At 39.5% G+C, this 10,807-nt stretch overlaps 1 non-coding gene across 1 annotated transcript; it reads left to right on the top strand.

Annotated features, from left to right (window-relative positions):
* The first annotated feature begins 9,106 nt into the window (after positions 1 to 9,106).
* On the top strand, positions 9,107 to 9,213 carry LOC125590855. Its single transcript, XR_007326857.1, has one exon. It is a non-coding gene; the product is annotated as a small nucleolar RNA R71 (small nucleolar RNA).
* The last annotated feature ends 1,594 nt before the right edge of the window (positions 9,214 to 10,807 follow it).

Below are 10,807 nucleotides of genomic sequence, written 5' to 3'. Positions count from 1 at the left end.
ACATTACATGGTTTGGGAAAGCAGTAACCACTGATTTAATAATCACCTCCCTTCGTCCCTTAGAGAAACAAATAAATGTCCATCCATTAACTCTGTTGTTTAAACGTTCCTTAATAAAACCAAAAAAATTGAGTCTTTGATCCACCCAAGCTCTCTGGCATGCCCAAGTATGATCATATCCCACCTATATTCTAGATTCCTAAAACATCTTGAATCTCATGCTAAATAGATTCCTCGATCTTATATCCAAATTGAATAGAAGATTTTTGGAGATTTATCAGTTGACCAGACACTGCCTCATGTTCTTTCAAAATTCTGAGGATAGTGTGACATTCCTCTTTGTGTGCCTTACAAAAAAATAGACTATCATCTGCAAATGAGATACTGATAATAGGGTTTTTGCCTATTGCAAATGTTGTAGTATAGTGGGGTGAATGTCGAACTAGTCCTAGTGATGTGAATCAGTGAGAATAAAAGTCATTTCTTAAGCTAAGCAGATTCAATAGTGGTGAGTGTGTGACAAGTAACAATAGCAAACAGAGCAATACAACAAGGTTTTAATCAATTTAGACAAGTGAATCCATGGGTATTGGGAATTGACTTCAAGTAACTAGATCCAATCTAGGTGACAAGCTTTCAATCAAAGTAATCTCTTAAGTCTAAACACAATTTTAGACAAGTCCTATGTCTAGGTAAATGTCCATTTGCTTAGAAATCATTAAACATCAAATGTCTTTGGCTTAATTCAATCAAGCAATCTTTAAGTTCAAGTTTAATAACTATCTAGCAATTTTAACATCAAGTGTCCTTGGCTAATCTCACTAGAGCTTAGTTGAGTTGATTCAAACACTTCATCTAATCATGTCTGATGAGAAGTGTTTAGAAATCAGGTTTAGAGAGATCAAGACTAAACAAGCATTAAAAATACTCAACAAGCAAGTTCATACAAGGATCTAATACAATAACACCATAGATCTTCACTAAGTTACTCTAATCTCCCTAACCCATGAATTCTTAAGGAAACTACTCACTAATCTCCATGAAAACACTTAATCTCATAATAGATTGAAGCATATTCAAGTAGATACAACAGAGAATAAAGATAAACAAGGATTAAACAAGCAAAACGAAATTAAAACTCAAGAACAGATGATGAACAATGAAGAACAGCTCAAGAACAATAAGAACAATGATATTTCAAAGAGAGAGAGTTTTGAGAAGTTAAATTATTATAAAAGTTGGATAATGATGTTTCTTGGACACTCCTTTAATAAAAAGAAAGCAGATATTATACAGAAAAGTAGGAAAACTCGTGCAAAGGAAAGGTAGAAGAAAGTGGCAAGTTGGAACATCCCATTAACTTTCCAGTGGTCCCCGGCAAGGGTTGATACACCTATAGTAAATCGATCATAACTTATCCAATACAGCTCCAAATGACTTAAAACCACTTTTATTGGAAAGCTAACTCAATTTCCAGTGTCTCCACAAATTTTGAGCTTCAGAAGAGATCTTTAAGGCCTTCATCCGTGTTCATCTTTCACTCTTTGGACTCAAAATCCCTCCATTGGTCCTCTAACTCATCCATGGTGCTCTCCAACACCTGATATGTACAAATGCAATGATATGCAACCTAAATGTGCCTAAATGATGCTCTAAATGACCAAACCATGCAAGAATAAGAAGTTAAAAACATGTAAATTCACATGATATCAACTCCCCCACACTAGTCCTTTACTTGTCCTCAAGTAAACTTTCAAGACCAAAGAAGGAAGAAGTTTGAAAAAGGGAGCTCATAGCCAAAAGACACACATCCTAGCTCTTCTACAACATTCCAAATGATCATAGCAAACAATCATTGGTCATTTTTCTATCAGTCTAGCTTCTCAATGCCTATCAAACTCTTTTTATTTCTTTATACAAAGTGCAATGCTCATCAATCAACAAGTAACTTCAACCAATTCTCACATTCATTCACACACACACAAACAAGGTGGATTCTCACAAATGGGCACATGATCTCAATCACTTGGCTTGGTAGATTAATGGTCTTTAATGAATGGAAAGAAAGGTTCAAATACAATCTTTTTAATGGTGGCAATCACTCAAGAACAAGGAGCATGATCATTATGCAAAATTTATCTAAGACTAGGAGCAATTCATGCATACATAGCTCATTCTCATCATTCTACTCTTCTTCCTAAGTGATTACAAATTCTACCCATCTTTTATATTTCAAAACCCAAGTATATACACTTCACTCACATTTCTCACCAAGTGAACTCTTTTTTTTTTTTATTTACATGATCAACCAACTAAGAACTTGACACTCTTTTTCTTTCCCCATTATGACCTTTCATTCATTTATTTATTTTATTTTTTATTTTTTTACTTTGGGGAATTCTAATCGACACACTTAAGAATTTTTCTTCTTTTATTTTCTTGGTTCCTATTAGTTTTCTTTTCTTATTGAAACTCTTTGATCTTTTTCTCTTCTCTCAACCCAAGATATAACAACTTAAAAACACACAAACTCACTCACCATCCTAGATGCTAGTTCAAATGAGGATCTTATGCTAGCAATAGATGAGAACAAACATATGTCGCTCCCAATACTCTCAAGATTTTGCACATGACAAGCTATCAATAAGAGACCTCACTCAACAAATCAATATTGGTTTCAAAGAATGGCAAGGGTTCAAGGGTAGGGGAGTGCCATTTGGGTTAATCAAAGGATAAGACATGGAATAAGATAACCCAAATGTGTATGAAATCCATGATCAAGTATGCAAGTTCCCATATGCAAGAGAGATTAAATTCATTATGCCCAAGTTCAGTTTGTAATTGGTTTCAAGAACAATGTCAATATCATATGAGCAACATGTTTCAAAAAGAGTTTTCAAGGCTCAAGAGATGCTTGTAGATATGTTCTTTTCATGGCAATTTCAATCATGGCTCCCTATGCATAATTCAAAACTCACAACTCTTTTTACAATTTTTTTTTATTTAGAAATCACAAGAAAATCCAAAATGCAAATCATTAAAATCCACACAGATGCAAAGTGCTAGATATGTCAAATGCAAATCATCCAAATAAAAACAAGCAAAATGATCAGTTTTTATAGTACCCCCACCACACTCGAATCACACAGTCTCTTGTGTGACTTTGAATTTGGAGTGGTTTACATGATAAGTAAAATAAAAATTACTAGAGATGTGGAGAGATTTTAAACCGGATTAGAGTACTTACCTTGTGACTTTTGCGACATGAGCATGTCACTATGGATATGTCGCTACGGTCCTTAGCCAAATATTGCATTCTCTTCGTTTGGTCGTAGTAACATGAGGATGTCGCTACGCACGTCGCTAAGGTTGTCCGTAAAGGGTTATAGAGACATGTGTGGGTCGCTATGCGCATGTCTCCACAGCACTTGTGTTTCTTTCCTAGCCTCTTTTGAATCCTTTCCTTTTCCTGAGCACCTTCCAAACTGAAATCACACACAATCCACACAAACAAACAGACAAACAAGGATAGTTCACACAATTTATTAAAAACATTCACACATATATACAAAGGATACTCTTGGGATTTCCTCCCAAGTGAGCTTGTTTTAAGTCTCTAGCTTGACTTTTCCTCCTTTAGGTTAGACTGTGGTTGGATCGGAAAGTGGAACTGAAGTTCCCAGGTCTTCCGATTTGGTTCCCAAGTAAAGCTTAGCCCTTTGTCCATTGATGGTGAACTCTCTTCCATCAGAACTCCACAAAACTATTGCTCCATAAGGTTTAACCTCTTTAACCTTGAAAGGACCAGACCACCTTGACTTGAGCTTGCCTGGAAACAACTTCAGTCTGGAGTTGTAGAGAAGAACTTGATCTCCTTCTTTAAAGTCTCTTTTCAGGATATGTTTGTCATGGAGAGCCTTTGTTTTCTCTTTGTAGATCTTTGAACTTTCAAAAGCTTCAAGTCTTATCTCATCAAGTTCATTCAGCTGGATCAATCTCTTCTCCTTGGCACTCTTGATGTCAAAGTTCAGCAACTTGACTGCCCATAGTGCCTTGTACTCAAGCTCAACTGGTAGATGGCAAGATTTTCCATAGAGAAGGTTGAAAGGTGTAGTTCCCAAAGGTGTCTTGTAAGCTGTCCTATAAGCCCACAATGCATCATCAAGCTTGATGGACCAATCTTTCCTTGTAACCCCCACAATCTTCTCCAGAATGGACTTGATCTCCCTGTTGGAAATCTCAACTTGACCACTTGTTTGGGGGTGGTAAGGAGTTGCAACCTTGTGCTTCACACCATTCTTCTTAAGGAGGTTTGCAAACAGTTTGTTGATGAAGTGAGACCCTCCATCACTGATCACAACTCTTGGAATCCCAAACCTTGGAAAGATTATGCTCTTGAACATTTTTAGAACCACCTTTGCATCATTGGTTGGACTTGCAATTGCTTCCACCCACTTAGAGACATAATCTACAGCCACCAGTATGTACTTGTTGCTATAAGATGAAGGAAAAGGCCCCATGAAGTCAATACCCCAGACATCAAACACTTCAACTTCTAGGATGGGGTTTTGAGGCATTTCATTCCTCTTGGTGATGTTTCCTCTTCTTTGACAAGAGTCACACCTTGAGACAAAGTCTTGGGTGTCTTTAAACATGTGAGGCCACCAAAATCCAGCTTGTAGCACCTTTGCAACTGTCTTAAATGTAGCAAAGTGGCCTCCATAGGATGATCCATGACAATGTGTAAGGATCCCATCAATTTCTTCTTCAGCCACTGCCCTTCTATAGAGTTGATCTCTACAAAGTATGTAGAGGTAAGGCTCATCCCAATAATATCTCTTCACATCCTTATAGAACTTCTTCTTGGCATAACCTTCAAGGTTCAATGGCTCTTTTCCACTAGCTAAGTAGTTGACTATATCAGCATACCAAGGACCCTTCTCATCAGCTGCCTTCACCTCTTCAAGTTTCTTTCCTGTCTCACAAACAGCTACCACTGCATGAATAGCCATCATTTGCTCTTCTGGAAGTCTGTCATCAATAGGGATTCCACACTCCACCTTCAACCTGGACAGGTGATCAGCTACTCCATTCTCAACTCCAGGCCTGTCCTTGATCTCAAGATCAAACTCTTGTAGCAGCAGAATCCACCTCAACAGTCTTGGTTTTGCATCTTTCTTGGCTAAGAGGTGTCTCAATGCAGCATGATCAGTGTAGACAGTCACCTTTGACCCAACCAAGTAGCTTCTGAACTTCTCAAATGCAAAGACAATGGCCAATAGCTCCTTCTCAGTTGTAGAGTATTTAGCTTGAGCTTCATCAAGGGTTCTACTTGCATAGTAGATCACATGTGACTTCTTGTCTCTCTTCTGGCCTAGGACTGCTCCTACAGCAAAGTCACTTGCATCACACATGATCTCAAAGGGGAGATCCCAATCTGGCGGTTGAACTATGGGTGCACTGATGAGTGCATTCTTCAGGTTTTTGAAAGCTTCCATACACTCCTCATCGAAGTGAAATGCAGCTTCTTTGCATAACAGCCTGGTCAATGGTCTAGCTATCTTAGAGAAATCCATGATGAATCTTCTATAGAAACCGGCATGACCCAGAAAGCTTCTTATATCCTTCACTGTTCTTGGTGGAGCTAGACCAACCATGACATCTATCTTGGCTTTGTCCACTTCAATTCCTTTCTCAGAAACTTTGTGTCCAAGAACAATCCCTTCCTTGACCATGAAGTGACACTTCTCCCAATTGAGCACCAGGTTAGTGTCCTCACATCTCTGTAATACCCTGCAAAGATTTGACAAACAAGTAGCAAACGAAGAACCGTATACAGAAAAATCATCCATAAACACCTCCATTACATCCTCAATAAGATCAGAGAAAATTGACATCATTGCTCTTTGGAATGTTGCTGGTGCATTGCACAGTCCAAATGGCATCCTTCGATATGCAAAGGTACCATAAGGACAAGTGAATGTCGTTTTCTCTTGGTCATTTAGGTGTATAGGGATTTGGAAAAATCCAGAGTATCCATCAAGGAAACAATAATAAGGATGGTTAGCTAGCCTCTCTAACATCTGATCAATGAATGGTAAAGGAAAATGATCCTTTCTAGAGGCTGCATTCAGTTTTCGATAGTCAATGCACATCCTATGTCCAGTTATTGTTCTTGTTGGTATTAACTCATCATTTTCGTTCTTAACAACTGTTATGCCACCTTTTTTAGGAACTACATGCACAGGTGAAACCCAATTGCTATCAGAGATAGGATAGATCACACCAGCATCTAACAATTTGATTATCTCTTTTTTAACAACATCTTTCAAATTAGGATTTAATCTTCTTTGGTGTTCAATTGAAGTTTTAGATTCATCCTCTAGATGTATCCTATGCATGCACAAAGATGGTGAGATTCCTTTAATGTCATCAAGTGAGTATCCTAGTGCTTTTCTATACTTTTTAAGTTCATTTAAAAGCATAGACAATTCATTCTCAGTCAGCTCACTACTCACAATGACAGGATATGTCTCATTAGGTCCAAGGAAAGCATACCTTACACCATGGGGAAGAGGTTTAAGCTCCACTTTTGGTGCCTTGAGCTCACTCCAATCAGCTTCATGGAGGTTCTCTTGAATGTCTGCTGAGGCAGCATGTTGAGTCATTTGTGGCAACTCCATGAACTCATCTTCTCCATCCTCCTCAAGGTGAACATCTAGCCTTCTTACTAGCTCATCACTCTCCTTGTTTTCAATCATTTGGGTCTCTCTTTCAATGGTCAGGGCATGTTGAAGAGAGTCCTCAATCGCTAACTCCTCAAGGAAATCATCAGCCAAGGCATCCATCTCATCAATGTAGAATATTTCTCCTTGAGTTGTGGGCTTCTTCATCATCTCCTTGATATCAAAATGGAGAATGTGATCTTTTCCAAGGTGGAGATCAATTGTGCCATCTCTCACATTCACCATTGCTCCAGCAGTTGCCAAGAAAGGTCTTCCAAAGATCAAAGGATCTCTAGGCTCTTCATCCATCTCAAGCACTACAAAGTCAGTAGGCACTTCACAATTTCCTATCTTGACAGGAAGATCTTCTAGGATGCCAATGGGGAGCTTGACAGATCGATCAGCTTGCACCAAAGAGATCTTGCCCTTTTTATATTGTGTAAACCCAAGCTTCTTGGCAATGGATAGTGGCATGAGGCTGACACTTGCTCCCAAATCACATAGACATCTCTCAAATGTCAAAGGTCCAAATGCGCATGGCAGGGTGAAACTACCAGGGTCTTCTAGCTTCCTTGGGACAGTCAGTCTCTGAATAATGGCACTGCACTCATGAGTAAGAATCACCATCCCTTCCATCTCTTTCTTCTTTTGTTCTACAACATCTTTCAAGAACTTGTTGTATTGTAGAACCAGCATAAATGCATCAATTATGGGCATGGTGAGCTGAACTTCACTCATTTGCTTGTCAAACAAGGCTTTGTAGGAGTTGCTTCTTGAATCTTCCAGGAAAGGGAAGCTTTGGCTCATAGGGAGGAGGAGTGAACAATTTCTCCTTTGTTGATGTCGCAGCCTCATTTTTGTTCTCAACTTTCTCCTCTCCAATCTTTCTCTTGCCCTTAGCTTCAACTATCTTCTCCAAGATTTCCTCATTAGTCTTCTCATTCACAATCACCACATCATCATCTACATTGATGACCACCTCCCCACCTTGTTTCTCATTATCCTTAATGAGAACTTTAGGAGGCAACTCTCTTCCACTCCTTAGGGTGATTGCCTTCATTGTCTCCTTTGGGTTTTGTTCAGGCTTTCCAGGTAGGGTACCTTGTTGGCGACTTGAGCTGGCTGTCATAGAGACAAACTGGTTCTCCAAGGCTTTGAACTTGTTGTTTAGATCATGGTAATTCCCATCAATCTTGTTGTGGAGATTTTTCAGCTCATACCCTAATTGTTTCTCACTTCTTGCTTGTCCCTCCAATAATTGTTTCAGCATAGCTTCAGTACTACTCTCTTGTGGATGTTGTGTTGATGACCCAGCTTGGTCTTGTGCAGGTTGACTTGGTTTTGATGAGAATCCAGGAGGGAAGTTCTGTTTGGGTTGGTAACCACCTTGGTTGTTGTTGTAGAATGGCTTAGGCTGATTGTTGTAGAATGGTCTTGGCTGGTAGTTGTTTAATGGCTTCTGTTGGTTGTTGTAGAAGGGTTTCTGTTGGTATTTGTTCTGGTATTGATAGTCAGACTCCTTCTTGTACCATGTACCCTAAGGATTGACATAGTACATATCTTCTTGGCATTCTACTCCATCAACTTCAGCAACCATATGTAACTCCTCTTTCTTGGTCTTTTCTGATAGTAGCATGTCAATCTTGTCTTGAAGTGCCTTTTTTTTTTTTTTTTTTTTTTTTGATAACCCAGGTGTCCTGCCACTCATCGACAGGGCGATAGCCAACAGGGCGATATAACCCGTACATTGGCACCCGTACATCGAGAGCGCAGACTAGCCGCGTGGGCGGCCAAACGGCTTTCCACGCGTTGGCTCCTGGAACGCTGCGGCCCGTATTTGAATACCGCAGTGGCCGGGGCTCGAACTCGAGATGGCGGGCACCCCAGTCGAGGTTCCTATACCACCTGAGCTAGAGGCTCCGGTTAAAACTGTATAGGTTGAACTTTTTATAGTGACTGGGCTCACCCCGAAGGGCCACCTCGCCAGAAACCGTATCCCACGTTCAGTACTGGCCGTAGCCCACCTGACGCAGGGGTTTTTTAGCTAACCCAGTTACACCCCGCTACCCCCGAGTATCGAACTGGCGACCTCGGGTAGTCGTGTGTGAGAAACATTCAGTACTGCCGCTAGGCCACCTGATGTTCTCTCTTGAAGTGCTTTCAGCTCTCTCTTTGTGGTCATATCTTCTCCTCCACCACCTCTGTCTCTTCTATCATATTCATCATTGTAGACAGAGTCATTCTGTGCCATGTTCTCCAAGAGTTCTAAAGCATCTTCCACAGTCCTCCCCAAGAAGTTTCCATTGCTTGTAGTGTCTAGCTGGCTTTTGAATTTAGGCAAGACTCCTCTGTAGAAAGTGCTTAGCAAGCTCTCATTGTTGAAGCCATGGTGGGGACATTGAGACAAGTAGCTTCTGAATCTCTCCCATGCCTCTGAAAATCCTTCAAGTCCTCTTTGTTGAAAACCAGAGATCTGATTTCTAAGGTTGGCAGTCCTTGTAGCAGAGAAGAACTTGTTGAGGAAGGCCTTCTTGCATTCATCCCAAGTGGTGATAGTATCACTTGAGATGTTTTTCTCCCAAGTGTGAGCCTTGTCTCCTAAAGAGAAGAGAAACAATCTGAGCTTGGAAGCATCCTCTGAAACTCCATTTGTTTTTGACAAGCCACAGTACTTATCAAATCTGTCAAGGTGATCTAGTGGGTCTTCCAAGGCAAGTCCATGGTACTTGTTGTTTTCAATCATGTTGATGAGGCTGGACTTGATCTCGAAATTGTTGTTGGCAACTGGCGGTGCCCTAATGCCCAACCTATTCCCATTTATGTTAGGTTGATCATATGTACCGATGGCCCTAGCTTGGCGTTGTGGTTGTCTAGGTCGAAGGTTGGCAGCTCCTTGACCATTGCCCTCTTCAGCTTGAGGTTGTTCTGGAACTGGTTCCATCATAGGTTCTGATCTTTGTATCTGAGCCTCTTGCTCTTCTTGTCTTAACCTTCTCCTGTTCTCTCTTTCAAGTGTTTTGATATCTGTCAAGGGAGTAAGATGTGTAGTGCCTCTACTTCTTAGGTTCATGCACCTGCGATCACAAGTACATGAAGAAGTAGAATTAGTAACTTTAAAACAAAGTAAAACTCAGTCTCAAGCAAAGACTCAAACTCAATGTCACAATCAGACTAGGATTGGCAACGGCGCCAATTTGATAATAGGGTTTTGCCTATTGCAAATGTTGTAGTATAGTGGGGTGAATATCGAACCAGTCCTAGTGATGTGAATCAGTGAGAATACAAGTCATTTCTTAAGCTAAGCAGATTCAATAGTGGTGACTGTGTGACAAGTAACAATAGCAAACAGAGCAATACAACAAGGTTTTAATCAATTTAGACAAGTGAATCCATGGGTATTGGGAATTGACTTCAAGTAACTAAGATCCAATCTAGGTGACAAGCTTTCAATCAAAGTAATCTCTTAAGTCTAAACACAATTTTAGACAACTCCTATGTCTAGGTAAATGTCCATTTGCTTAGAAATGATTAAACATCAAATGTCTTTGGCTTAATTCTATCAAGCAATCTTTAAGTTCAAGTTTAATAACTATCTAGCAATTTTAACATCAAGTGTCCTTGGCTAATCTCACTAGAGCTTAGTTGAGTTGATTCAAACACTTCATCTAATCATGTCTGATGAGAAGTGTTTAGAAATCAGGTTTAGAGTGATCAAGACTAAACAAGCATTAAAAATACTCAACAAGCAAGTTCATACAAGGATCTAATACAATAACACCATAGATCTTCACTAAGTTACTCTAATCTCCCTAACCCATGAATTCTTAAGGAAACTACTCACTAATCTCCATGAAAACACTTAATCTCATAATAGATTGAAGCATATTCAAGTAGATACAACAGAGAAAAAAGATAAACAAGGATTAAACAAGCAAAACGAAATTAAAACTCAAGAACAGATGATGAACAATGAAGAACAACTCAAGAACAATAAGAACAATGATATTTCAAAGAGAGAGAGTTTTGACAAGTTAAAATATAACAAAAGTTGGATAATGATGTTTCTTGGACACTCCTTTAAT

This window comes from Brassica napus, chromosome C7, assembly GCF_020379485.1.
Source record: "Brassica napus cultivar Da-Ae chromosome C7, Da-Ae, whole genome shotgun sequence".
In the NCBI taxonomy this organism is placed as follows: domain Eukaryota; kingdom Viridiplantae; phylum Streptophyta; class Magnoliopsida; order Brassicales; family Brassicaceae; genus Brassica; species Brassica napus.
This window is presented reverse-complemented; position numbering and strand designations above follow the sequence as displayed.